This window comes from Eubalaena glacialis, chromosome 14 (assembly GCF_028564815.1).
Source record: "Eubalaena glacialis isolate mEubGla1 chromosome 14, mEubGla1.1.hap2.+ XY, whole genome shotgun sequence".
Taxonomy (NCBI): domain Eukaryota; kingdom Metazoa; phylum Chordata; class Mammalia; order Artiodactyla; family Balaenidae; genus Eubalaena; species Eubalaena glacialis.
This window is the reverse complement of record NC_083729.1, coordinates 81,796,461-81,811,218: the sequence shown is the minus strand read 5'-3', so window position 1 is coordinate 81,811,218 and position 14,758 is coordinate 81,796,461.

Genomic DNA, 14,758 nt, shown 5'->3' with positions numbered 1-14,758 from the left:
TTTCTACTGTACAGCAAAATGAGTCAGCCATACATATGTCCCCTCTGTTTTGGACTTCCTTCCCATTCAGGTCACCACAGTGCATTAGGTAGAGTTCCCTGTGCTATACAGTATGTTCTCATTAGTTATCTATTTTATACTTAGTATCAGTAGTGTATATGTGTCAATGCCTTGGGATACTTTAAATTTTTGAGGGAAACAAGAACCTGGGTTAGACCTGTGTATGCAACTTCCATTTGAGCTGAGAAGTTTGGGAACCTCTGGTTGAGAAGATGGAGGTCATATTGCTTGGGCAGAGCACTGCTTTGGGATTAGTCAATCCTTTTGACAGTGCATTTAGTTGTGGAAACAAAGCTCGTAGAATGGGGGTGGGATGTGCTGAGAGATGGAGAGGATTAGACTGATCCACCCAGTAAACAAGGGAAAGTCTGATACTTCCACAAGCACCCTGAGAAGGACAAGGCAAGGGGCCTAGAGATTGAGGGAGGCCAAGAAACATGAAAGGAGAGAGAGGACTGGGAGCTGGGACTGGAGGAGATGGCGTCTGAGAAGTTCCTGATGGTGGTGTCAGAATTCCTCTAGTTGTGGCGAGCGGGGGCTACTCTTCGTTGCGGTGTGGCTTCTGTTGCTGCAGAGCACGGGCTCTAGGCACGCAGGCTCAGTAGTTGTGGCATGTGGGCTCAGTAGTTGTGGCTCATGGGCTCAGTAGTTGTGGCTCGCGGGCTCTAGAGCGCAGGCTCAGTAGTTGTGGCGCACGGGCTTAGTTGCTCCACGGCATGTGGGATCTTCCCGGACCAGGGCTCGAACCTGTGTCCCCTGCATTGGCAGGCGGATTCTTAACCACTGCGCCACCAGGGAAGCCCCAGACTCTACATTTTAACAAGATCCCCAGATGGTTCTCATGCACACTGGGGTTTGAGAAGCACTGTGCTAGCTGAGAGTTTCTCAAGCACTGCTGACACTGAAATACCCAAAGGAGTCAATAAAAATACGAAGGCCTGTGTTCCACCCTCGGAAATTCCTATTTGATTGACCTAAGGAGTCGACTCAGCATCCGGATATTTAAGGCTTGCTGGTATTTCTAAAGCCAAGTTTGGGAACTACAGGGCTAGTAACACCCAGTACCAACTTTTTTTCCTTTTTTTTTTTTTTTGGAGGAAACCAAAGTTCTGGGTCAGTTTGGGACCAACATAGGAGCCAATTGAAATATGTGAGCCATGAGAGAGGTCAGAGGATATAAGAAATCGGTGACGACGAGAGGTATCCCTGAGGTCTTAGGGAATGGGGTAGGGGAAATTGGGTTTCCACCATACGTTGGGTAGGGGATTAAGTTAATTCCTATTTAAACATCACAAAAAAGATGATCCCAATAGTCTGAAGAACTTGGAGACATCTAGGTGAGTGATATCCAGTTATGGACAGAATTGGCTCACAAGGCTAATGAAATTCACAACAGATCTTTAGATGGTATCCAATCAGGTGATATCCACAGATCCACCTAAAAAAATGCTACATTCAGTCATCTGGGCTCTGTCTCCATCAGCAAAGAATGCTCAAAGCAGTGGGTCCAAAAACACTCTCCTAAGACTAATTCTCTATTTGTTTTCAAAATGAGTCATTGTATCCCCTGGAATAGAGGAGTGAGTGATCTCAGTGGTACCCTACCAGGACACACCAAGGCATGTATGTTCTCAAGCTCCATTCTCTCCCTCCCACTGTATCACTAACAACCCATTGATTTTTAGGGCCTCCTGGGAGAAAATATCTGTTCTTGTTCTTTGGAGCAAGTTGCTCAGAGTGGTCTTAGGAATGAAATTACGAATAGTTAGAAAAGCATAAGGAGGAGCATTGTGAAAAAAAAACAATGAAAAAAAAATACCCCCAAAACCAACCCAGCCAGGCCAAGCCAATGAGTGCTATTCCAGCCCCTCGTCCATGCAGGTTCATAGCTAAGGAAGACAACTTAGACTTGATCTAGGGGATTGAGAAGGGCCAGAATCGTTGGTGCCCATAGCCCAGAGGGGGTGTTCCAGAAACCAGGAGTGAGGACCACATACCTGGGCCAGGGATGCACCGTGTGTGCAGCTCTGAGTGGATGTCGGCCTGCTGGTGTGTCTTATGTACCACCAGGAACTGTTCCTCATCTGGAGTGGATGGTGGATGGGGGTGGATTGGAGTGGGTAGATGTGAAATTATGACAGCAGCAATTAGTCAATAGCTCGCTGGTGGGGCAGATTAAAGATGACTGCAGATTCTTTGATATTCCTCTCCTTGAGAGGTGTGGTCTATGCGCCCTCTCCTTGACTCTGGGTGGGCGCTGTGATTGCTTGACCAATAGAAGGCAGTGGAACTGTCTGTGTCTGTTTCCAGCCTCTTCCAGGTCTTAGGGACCGGCAGCTTTTACTTCCTGTCTCTTGGAGTATTTTTTCTTGCAAGCCAGCCATCATACTGTGAGAAATTCCAAGCAGCCCCACTAAGGGGTCCACGTGGAAAGAAATTGGGGCTCTACTGAGAGCCCCAGCTGAGCTCCTAGCTGATATCTAACACCAACATGAGAGCAAAACGAGTGACCTCCTGGAAAATCATCCTCCAGGCCCAGCCGAGCCACATGAAACAGAGTCGCTATCTCAGCTGAGCCCTGTCCGTAATGCAGGATTGTGAGCAAAATAAGCCACAAAGTTTTGCGGTGGTTGGTTATGGCAGTAATAGATAATTAGAAGAGGCTGTGGTATCAGGAGAGGTGCTCCAGTAACTAAAATTTAAAACATGTGACCCTGGCTTTGGGTTTGGGTAGCCGGTGGAAGCTGGAAGGCTTTGCTCATGAGGGCTTGAAGGGCAGTGAGGAAAATGCGACTGAAAGCCGGAGAAAAGAATGATGTGTGTTATGTCGTGGTGGGAAGTTTAGCAAAACTGTTGCCTGAGGTAATGTGGGAAATTGAACCTTAGAAGGATTGAAGGGCGTACCTGGCAGGTCCTTTAAGAAACTTGAAGGTCTTGTCCCTCAGAAGCCACACAGGCAATGCAAGGTAGATGGGCCATCTGGAAAGGAAACGTAGGTGTGTTTTTTTGCCTAGTTGAATTGATTATTAATTGCGAATGCAAAATGTTTTTTTTAAACTTTTGCTATTGAATTTATTTTTCCGTTAGAGAAGAATTTAATTGATTTACAAGTATTAACCGAACTTCAATCTATAGTTTGATTCCAAGTTACTTAAAAGGAAGATCATAGGAATTTTATATATACATATACATATATGTATGTATATGTATATATATATAATATATATGCTGGTTGAAAATTTTGTTCTCAGACTTTATTTTTTATTAAAATTTTTTATTGAAGTATAGCTGGTTTACAATAATATATGTTATAGGTGTACAATATAGTGATTCACAATTTTTAAAGGTTATATTCCAGTTTTAGTTATTATAAAATATTGGCTATATTCCCTATGCTGTACATTATATCCTTGTAGCTTATTTTATACCTAATAGTTTGTAACTCTTAATGCACTACCCCTATATTGCTACAATGCAAAACGTTTTTAAAGGAGTTATAAAAGCTTGGACTGAAAGGGACAGAGAAGTAAAAAAATAAAATGAGGCCTTAAAATATGTAATCTAATATATATAATAATAATGGCCCCAAGATGTCCACATCCTAATCCCCAGAACCTGTGACTATGTTACTTTACATGGCAAAGGGGACTCTACAGATGTGATTAAGGATCTTGAGATGGGAAGATGATTCTGGGTGAACCAAATGTAATTACAAGAGTCCTTGTAAGTGAAAGAGGAAACAGGAGAATCAGAGTCAGAGTGATGTGCTATTTAAAAAATTTGAGCAGCTACTGCTGGCCTTGAACTTGGGAAAGAGCCATGGAACATGCGGGCTTGGCCAGAATTGGCCCACAGGTTGGAGTTTTCCTGGTTTAGATGATGAAATCCCGGACTGCAAGCTGATGCCTTAATTGGATGAGACTTTTGGGGCCATTGGGAGGGCATAAGTGTATTTCGCATAAGGGAGGAATTGAAATAATCATGGCCAAAAGGCAGACTATGATAGTTTAAATATGAATGCAATTTCCTTGACATTTCTCCCATTGAGAGATGACATTTACGTGCACTCCTCTTGAATCAGTGCAGGTTCTTTGATGGATCAATAGAATATGCCAGAATTGAAGTATTGCCAGTTGCTGGACCCAGGTTTTAAGAGACTACCAACTTCCACTCTTCTTCCATTCTTCTGTAGGTTGGGATACTTGCTCTTGGAACCCAGCTACCATTCTCTAAGGAAGCCCAAGCAGCCCCAAGGAGAGGCCACGTGGAGAGGAATTGGGGCCCTTGGCCAATAGCCCTGGCTAAGTTCCTGATCAGTAGTAAGCACCAACTTGCCAGCCTTGGATGTGAATCCTCCATCCAGCTAAACTCCCTGATACTGCCTGGAGCATCAATGAGCTGTCCCCACAGAGCCCTGTCCAACTGGCAGAGTTTTGAACAAAATAAATGGTTGTTATTATTTTAAGCTACTAAGTTTGGGATGGTTAGTAATGTAGCAGCAGATAACAAAGATATTTAGCTTTCTCTAACGTTTATTGTAGCCACCTTCAATGGCACGAAACCATCTAAACCGTGTAGAAGGAGGAAGGAGAAGATGAAGTGGCTGCAGGTTCACTTCCACAAGGTGTCTGTGGAAAACAGCCTTGATGCAAGGAAAAGGGGAAAGAATAGGTAAGTCAGCAAGTGAGACTGGGTTCAAGCAAGGCTTTTACTCTCATTAAATTCTCTTAACAGCCCAGGGAGTCCAGGCAGCAGTGGCCTCTCCTATCTCTCCTTCCAGATGCTCATTTAGACCCAACTACCATCGTCCTCTGCCTCCTCTGGCCCCCTAATCTTTAAAATGTGAAGAACTTCCAGGAGACCACCCTTGATCAACCCCCCAAGGACCTATTTCTCCCTACAGCCAATTGGCTGTTTGATTATTTATTTCATTTTCCTTATTTTTTCCTTGTTAACTTTCTTTAATATTTAGTTGATGATTAATTTTTAGCATGACTATGTTTCATGATGACACAAATAGATGGTTCATTCAGGAAAAAAATCCATAAACCGTTTGGAACCTAACACAACAATGACTATAATGAACTTTTATCGAGCACTTAACATGTGTTATACATGCTCTGTATTATCACACTTAAATCTTATAAGTGCCCTAGCACTCAGATAAAAGAACAGGGGCTTTGAGACTGAGTAAATTGCTCTAAGGCCACATGTCTATAAGTCAGAGAGGGGATGTAGCCCAGGTTTTTGTGACTCCAAAGCCATGTTCCTAACTATTCTCCTACACTTCTTAATCAGTATGAACGTTTACTGTCTATCCTTCTAGACTTTTATTTTTCATCTATAGACTTCTTTTTAATTACAAATATAGAATCAAGCATGAAAAATTAATTTTTTTTGTCACTAACTGTGTATCTTGCATTCCCTTCCATGTCACAAGATAGGCTTCTATAAGATCGTTTTTAATTGTTGCATAAAGTTCCATGGAATATGTAAAAGTATGTAGAAAGTTCTCTTCCTTTTTCAGCCATTAGAGGGGTTTTTAGTAAGGGGAGACCCATCTTTGTTGGAGAATTCCTGGTTAGTCTTTCCATGGAGGATGGGAGCCCCTAAATCATACCAATATGCCAAAATATGGTCATTAAACTGTGTTCTAAGGAAGGTCTGTCCTGTATACTGTATTGGCCTTTGTTTTGGTGAGCTCTGAACTGGATGAAGAATGAAAATTTGGCAGGAGTGGGGGTGGAGAGTTGAGAAAAATGGGTTTCAGTGAGAAAGGACCAGACTGGAGTCAGTGAAATTTTGATTGGAGGAAAAGAGTGGAGGATGGAAGGAGAGAAAAGGGGGAGGAGGAGGAGAGCAAGGTGGGGGAGGAAAAGGGGGGAGGGGAGGGAAGAGCACGGAAGGGGAAGCCAGCTAGTGGGTGCAAAGAAGGGACACTGGATGCTGGGGTGATTACGCTGTTTCCTGGGGGTTACACTGTAAACCTTCTCCATGCCTTCTACAACTCTCCAGTATCTTCTACATTGCTAACACATATTTGGGTCCAAGTGGACCCCTTTTGGCATCAAAGTTGAGGAAAGAGGACATGAACATCCTACAATTTTTGAAATGATTTCACATTGTTGGACACATGCATATACCCTATAAATTCAGCAGTGAGTGATTATTTCCTTGGAATACAGCCTTAGAAGAGGACTTTCTAGGTTAAGGAGTAGGCACAGGGAAAAGTTTTTAATATATGTGAAAATTGAAAAAAAATTTATTTGGTAACATGTAGAAGTTTTTTTTATTTATTGTCTTAATGTTTCACTATTTTAGCCTGTTGTGACATCAGGATGAAAGAAGACTTTGAGATTGATAGTAAGCTCCTCCAGCTGTGCGGGCTGGCACGTCGCTTCCTTTCCAGATCAAAATGTCCTCTTGGTTACTTAGAGAGGATGGCCAGAGATGTAGGTAGAGTAGATAATAGTCCATAAGTGGAGAAAGGATGGAACAAGTGTGGTCCAGGTGATACTTCCTATGAGGAAAAGGCTGATGACAGGTGCTTCTGCACACAGCTGTTCATAGGTAAATCGGAGTGAGCCGTCCTCCAGCCCCCATTTGCCAAGGTGTTGGGGTGACCTGATAGAATGGCACTATTCCGTTCTGTGGGTATTTTGTGGTGTGATAACTCTAGGTACCAAATCACGAACAGTGGCAGGAACCATGCCCGGTACTGAGCAGGCTAAGCCACAGAGTTTGTGGCTCTGATCAATTGTCTTAGAAACAGACCTGGGGTACACAGTCTGTTCCTAACTCTGGGACTGTGTGTACATTTGATTGTGCCCAGGAGTGGCTGTAGCCTGGGGACCCGCAGGGCCACTAGGCACAGAGGTACTGCCGGGAACAGGGCAGGGATACAGCTGGTCCTCGCTGAGAGATTCTGATGATACACTTGTATTCTATATAAAGCAGTGCATTTTCCCCTGAAGTCTTTCTTTAATTCGTCAGACCCTTACAACAACAACAGAAGTAAAATGGGCAGGAGCTACTCCCCCATTTAACAAATGAAGTACAGGTGGGGTCCAAGCTTGGCTAGGGACAGAATGGGCCAAAGACATTTTTCTCCTAATTCCAAGCTTGGCTCTCTCCATGGGGCCAGCCCTGGAGGAGGTGAGAGGGGCCCTGTGCTCTCCAGAGCCAGCTGTTAAGGATCTATATTTTCTTCCCAGCTCCATTTCTAAGACAGTGCCTTATCAACTGTGGGCCGAGACCTGTAGTAAGTCATAGAAATCAACTGCAAAACAAAACGGAACAGAACCTAAACTAGCAGAATCCATTCAGCACAGTAAGGGTTGAACCATTCACACATTCTTGGTAAAGGGCTCCTTTTACTTACTTTTCAGCAGAGGTTTCTGCTCCCACATCTTAACAAGGAGCTGAAAACAGATTGGACAGAAGCAGTTGGGTTTTATAAGACACATCAACGTTTTCTTTCTTTTTTTTATATCAGTTTTTTAAAAAATTGAAGTATAGTTGATTTACAATGTTGTGTTGATTTCTGCTGTACAGTAAAGTGATTCAGTTATACATATATACATTCTTTTTTTAAAATATTCTTTTCCATTATGGTTTATCATAGGATACTGAAAATAGTTCTCTGTGCTCTACAGTAGGACCTTGTTGTTTATCCTTTCCATATATAATAGCTTGCATCTCCTAACCCCAGCCTCCCACTCCATCCTTCCCCCGACCCCCTTCCCCTTGGCAACCACAAGTCTGTTCTCTATGTCCGTGAGTCTGTTTCTGTTTCATAGATAGGTTCATTGGTGTCATATTTTAGATTCCACATATAAGTGATATCATATGGTATTTGCCTTTCTCTTTCTGACTTACTTCACTTAGTATGATCATCTCTAGGTCCATCCACGTTGCTGAAAATGGCATTATTTCATTCTTTTTTAATGGCTGAGTAATATTCCATTGTATATATGTACCACATCTTCCTTATCCATTCATCTGTTGCTGGACATTTAGGTTGTTCCCATGTAAGACACATCAATGTTTTAACGTCATGTGGTGTGGAACTCAGCTGTCTAGGCAAGATTTAATATGCCAGCTCTTCCCTGTGAATTCAGTAATCACCCAAATACCTGAATTTCAGTACTTTCAGAAAGGACTTGATATAAAGCTGTAACAGGGAAGAGCCAAATCAGACTACATGTTGGATCTGTTTCTTTTACTTTAACCTTTGCTTTCCGCTCCTTTTGTTCACTAAAAGGATACTGTCTATACATAATGGCCTGCCTCGGGGAACCCTGCCCCTCTGCCTGAATGTTAAACCAAAGTGCCTTTGTTCAGGGAAACATTCGGAGCCAGTGCACCTGTGGATGGCTGTAAGAAAGAAGAAATTAACACATCCTCTCCCCGGGGCTGGCCATTCCAGGTGATATTTACAAAATCTATGGCCTTTTTACTTTACTTCCTCATCTCCTCCCCCTCTCTGTTCTATAAAAGAAACTGGCATCCAAACCCTGATGAGATGGTTATTTTGAGACTTTAGTCTGCTGTCTTCTCGGTCTGCTGGCTTTCCGAATAAAGTCGTATTCCTTGTCTCTGATTTATTGTCCGGTAGTGCGGCGAGCAGAGCGAGCTTGGCCTTGGTAACAAAGCCACGGTGACATTTTATCACTGCAGCCCCATCACAAGGACACAAACTTCTGCAGCGCTTCTAGAAGATCTTTGCTTTACAACATTTATTGACTCATTGAATATTTCACCCCCCAATAGCTTGTCTTGAAGAACTTCTCTTCAGGGATCCCAATTATTGTATTAACTATGCACGCTTACATACTTTTATCAATCTGTAATGAAAACTTTAACAATCTATTAGTGGTTATTATTTGAAAGTGGAACCTTTTCTTTTTCTCTGTTGGTCTCAAACACTGCAAACAGCTTTTGCACAGGCTGGCTAAAGGTATGGTGCTGCATTGTGAGAAGCATTTTGCTTTTAACAGTTAACCTTAACAGTTAATGGCATCCTTTTGTGACCACCTCCTCCTGGGCTCCCTCCCACACAGTTGTAACCAAGCTCATAAAATACACTGTTTCTTGTTTTGCATTTGTAGAAACTAAAGGAAGTTCCATCTCACAAGGCATCCATGTGGTTTGTTTCCTGCTGTTGCTGCCTGTGATAACTTTCCATGCAAACAAGCTATTTAAACTAAGCAAGATAATTATTTGGAACATGAATATAAATATGAAATAATTACGACAAGACAAACACAAGACAAAACACAAGACAAACACAAGACAAAAGGCCCAAAATGGAGTCGATTATGCTAAGCCTGTGTCACGAAACTGAGGTTTCACTTAATCAGTGTTCCCAGCTCTCCCAGAAATGGAATCTTAACCCAGTCAATCAGGGATCACCTGACCAACACTAGTTAGGTCATCTGCCTGGTAGGCCTCTGTCATCCCCTAAAGGAAAGTAACTTTGTAACAACAAACCTGACTTTTTACTTCCTTGTTCCCCCCCCCCTTCTGCCTATAAAAGTCTTATTATGTACAGCTTCTCGCAGCTCCTTTCTGTCTGCTAGATTGGATGCAGCCCAATTCGAATGGATTTTTGCTCACATAAACTCTTAAAATTGTTAATAAGCCCCAGTTTATCTTTTAACATGTTAAAGAGTTTATGACAAAGTATTTTTCCCCACAACTGTGTATGATTTGTGAATCTCATAACTTTCTAGGTTGAACTAAAATGTTACGCACTCTGCTGCCCAGAAAATAAATAACACATGAAAATTAAATGTTTCAGTTTAAGGAGACTGTAGGCCTTTATGACCTTACAGCGTCAGATTTTCATTTTTTTTGGTTAGCTATATTTAAAAAATGTCTCAAAATAAGTTGCATTGAAACATTTTTAAAAAATGAAGCACGCAGCAAGAAAATAAGGTACTAATACAGAAAATTCCATGCATTCAATAACTAAAACTGTGAATATTTCACAAAATAAATGCTTTAGTCACATAAAAACAGTTTAAAAAACTGCTTTACTGGTACAAAGACCAAAACTCCACTTTAATTAATTAACTAAATTTAATTGTGCTAAACTATTTAATTTTGAATTTATCACTGTGAAATACCATCAGCAATCAGATTTGGACAGATTAATATTAAAACTCGATAATAAATATACGTGTATGTGTGTACTAGGTTGCAAGGTAAAATGTATTTCAAACCGTGGTTTGCATTAAAAAAAAAAAAAAAGTTTGACAGGCGCATTTTTCAGGTTGGACAACTGTCCTGCCTGCAGGCACCACGCCGAGCTCAGCGCTCCCGCAGCCCCACGCCCGGGGTGGCCTCCGAAAGTGCTTCAGACGTTGTTCGGTGTCACGGCGCCCTCTGCTGGTCCGAGAAGGCACAGTTCTGACAGTAGCTCAGCCAGGGTCCCTGGAAGCCCTGAAGGTGTTTTAGGGTGACCACAAGGACGGACTTTGGGTTCGCTGGCAGCCAGGCCCTCTCTGTAGCAGCATCCAAGAGAGGGTAGTGGCTGAGGATGCTCTATAAGGGGTTTGTGCTGAACCAAACCTTTGCATTCATGAAGGTAAAGTGAGCGAGGAGGTGCGCAGAGTCAGTTTATAAGAAGGTCTTGGGATCTCACTGTACAGTCTGGATTTGCTGGATAGACAGCGCGGAGGGTTTTACTTAGGCGAGTGCTGTGACCGGGACTGCATTGTAGAGGGATTTCTTGGCCAGAGTGAGTGGGCACCCCTGCAGCAGGGGTGCCTTGAGGTGGGCGGGCAATTATGGGCTGGGTCAGGAATCCCAGTGGTAAGTGGTACCACCGAGCCTCAAGTGGGCGTGCCTCGTATCACTACATGCTCCGTGCCTGTGAAACTGACCTTGTGGGCTGCTTCAGAGGTCTCTTGTCCTCTGTCTCCCGGTTGGGCTCAGGCACTGGGAGGTCAGAGGGAGGGGGAAGAGTTTGGTTAGCGCACGACCGCCTTCCCCCCGTCCCCCCCCCCCCCACCCCCGAACTCCTGGGCCAATTGTCAATGGCTACATTCCAATAAGTAAAATCACAGCTTCGGCTCTCTCTGTGTCAGGTCACGCCAGGTCCCCTTGCCCTTTTTCCTCTGGAAGGCGTAGTAGATTCCAGCTGTCGGCAGCTTCACCATCTTCTGTTGCTTCCTCGGGACCTGCCTGCACTTTTGTAAATACCCCTTTGATTGCATTCTCTCCAGTTGCATCTTTTGAGTGTAAGCTCTATCCCTTGCTAGGACCTGACCTGTGCTAGTGTTTGAACTTTATTGTCCAGGTAGTAGGGAGTCATGGAAGGTTTTAGAGAGGAAGTGGCAAGAGCAGATGTGTATTTTGGAAAAATCTGACCAAAGAGAGCAGGACAGCTTGAATCAGCGAGGGTTTGGGGCTGCAGACCATGAACAGACAGCAGTGGGAACCCAGGTGATAAACTGAGACGCCGAGGCCCGCAGTGTTGGATCAGGGAATGGGAGAGGGAAGTCAAGCCATTAGATGAGCATGTGAGTTGCACATATTACTAGGTAATTCACTCTAAAAAGCTGGAAATGTAATGTTTTGTTTTTTCAGGGTTGCAAAATGAGTGTGTCAAAAGTGTCACACCAAAATGTTCTGCTTTGCCCTGTCTCCCAGCCCCTGGCCCTTCCACATGAGCTGGGTAAGTGGCTGCCCCTTCATGATGCTGTACCTGGGCCTTTACTGGCAGTACAGTTGCATCCTTAGACAATCACACGAAGTGAAGTAAGTCAGACAGAGAAAGACAAATATCATATTATATCATTCATATGTGGAATCTAATTTTTAGAAAATAATATAAATGAACTTATTTACAAAACAGAAACAGACTCACAGATTTTGAAAACAAACTTATGGTTACCAAAGGGGAAACATGGGGGGTGGGATAAATTAGGAGCTTGGGATTAACATACACACACTACTACATATAAAATTGATAAAGAACAACGACCTGCTGTATAGCACAGGGAACTCTATTCAATATTCTGTAATAACCTATATGGGAAAAGAATCTGAAAAAGAATGAATATATGTATATGTGTAACTGAATCACTTTGCTGTACACCTGAAACTAACACAACATTGTAAGTCAACTATACTCCAATTAAAAAAAATACAATGTAAACTACACATGTGAGCCATGTATGGAATTTTAAATTTTCTAGTGGCCGTATTAACAAAAGAGAAAAGAAATAGGTTAAACTCAAAATATACAAAGATCTCTGATAATTCAATAATATGAAAACAACCCATTAAAAATGGGCAAAACATCTGAACAGACAACTCACCAAAGAAGATATACAGATGGCATATAAACATGTGAAAAGATGCTCCACATTATATGTCATTAGGGAATTGTAAATTGAAACAAGGAGATACAATTACACACCTATTAGAATGGCCAAAATCAGGAACACACAATACCAAATGCTGGTGAGGATGGGGAGCAATGGGAAATTTCTGCCATTGCTGGTAGGAATGCAAAATGGTACAGCCACTTTGGAAGACATCCTGGCAGTTTTTGTTTGTTTATTTGTTTACAAATTAAACATAGTCTTACCATATCATCCAGAAATTGCACTGCACACAAAAACGTGCACATGAATGTTTAGAGTAGCTTTAGTTCATCATTGCTAAAACCTGGAAGCAATTAAGATGTCTTTTAATCTGCTAATGGACAGAAAAACTGTGGTATGTCAATACAAAAGAATATTTGTCAGCCAAAAAAAAAAAAAGGAGCTATCAAGCTGTAAAAAGAGGAACCTTAAATGCATACTGCAAAATAAAGGAAGCTAGTCTGAAATGCTATGTATACTGTATGATTCCAACTATATTACATTCTGGAATGTGGCAAAACTATACAGACAGTAAAAAGATCAGAGGTGTCAGGGGTTAGGAGAGGGAGAAGGGATGAATAGGTGGAGCACAGGGGATTTTTTTGGGCAGTGAAACTATCGTTTATGATACTGTAATGGCAGATATATGACGTTATGTGTTTGTCAAAACTCAGAATTGTGTAGCACAGAGTAAAGCCTAATGTAAACTATGTACTTTAGTTAATAATAATCTCAATATTATATATGGTTATATATGTAATATTGGTTCATCAATTATAACAAATGTAGCACTAATGCAAGATCTTAATAATAAGGAACTTCTGTAGACTGTGTGTGTGTAAGGGGGTGCTTGTGGGGAGGGGTATATGAGAACTCCCTGTACTTCCTGCTCTGTTTTCCTGTAAACCTGAAACTGCTCTAAATGAAACTCTATTAATTAAAAAAAACAGAAATAGGTGAAAGTAATTTAAAAATATATATTCTTTAGCCATGTTATTTCACTGTAATAGCTGATTTGGTAGAAACCTTATATCTTCTGACCTTTTTTTAAGCAAACGTTCTTTTTCTTTTTAAATAGAAGTATAGGTGATTTACAATGTTGTGTTAGTTTCAGTTGTAGAGCAAAGTGATTCAGTTATACATATATATATATATATATTCTTTTCATATTCTTTTGCTTATAGGTTATTACAAGATATTGAATATAGTTCCCCGTGCTATACAGTAGGTCCTTGTTGTTTATCTATTTTATATATAGTGGTGTGTATCTGTTGATCCCAAACTCCTAATTTATCCCTCCCCCTTTCTCCTTTGGTAACCATAAGTTTGTTTTCAATACCTGTGAGTCTGTTTCTGTTTTAGAGCAAATGTTCTTTAACTTTATTTTTTAATTTTTTTTGTTTTTGTTTGTTTTTCAAACTCTTTTTACTGTGATGCAATGGAAGAAATACATTTTGCAGTACAGCCTAGCACATGCACAGACATACAAACAACAAATGAAATAAAATCTCAGGGAACAATACTTATCCCTATTATGAATGATGTGCTCAGTTTTATTCTTTCCTTTCTGTTAAAGTCAATTGCATTTTTTTTTTAGTTAAGTGATTATTTATTAACATCTTTATTGGAGTATAATTGCTTTATAATGGTGTGTTACTTTCTGCTTTATAACAAAGTGAGTCAGCTATACATATACATATATCCCCATATCTCCTCCCTCTTGCGTCTCCCTCCCACCCTCCTTATCCCAGCCCTCTAGGTGGTCACAAAGCACCGAGCTGATCTCCCTGTGCTATGCGGCTGCTTCCCATTAGCTATCTATTTTATATTTGGTAGTGTACATATGCCCATGCCACTTTCTCACTTCGTCCCAGCTTACCCTTCCCACTCCCCTTGTCCCCACTCCCCAATGTCCCCGTGTCCATTCTCTATGTCTGTGTCTTTATTCCTGTCCTGCCTCTAGGCTCTTCAGAACCTTTTTTTTTTTATTTTAGATTCCATATATTTGTGTTAGCATATGGTATTTGTTTTTCTCTTTCTGACTTACTTCACTCTGTATGAAAGACTCTAGGTCCATCCATCTCACTACAAATAACTCAATTTCATTTCTTTTTATGGCTGAGTAATATTCCATTGTATATATGTGCCACATCTTCTTTATCCATTCATCTGTCGATGGACACTTAGGTTGCTTCCATGTCCTGGCTATTGTAAATAGAGCTGCAATGAACATTGTGGTACATGACTCTTTTTGAATTATGGTTTTCTCAGGGTGTATGCCCAGTAGTGGGATTGCTGGGTCATATGATGGTTCTATTTTT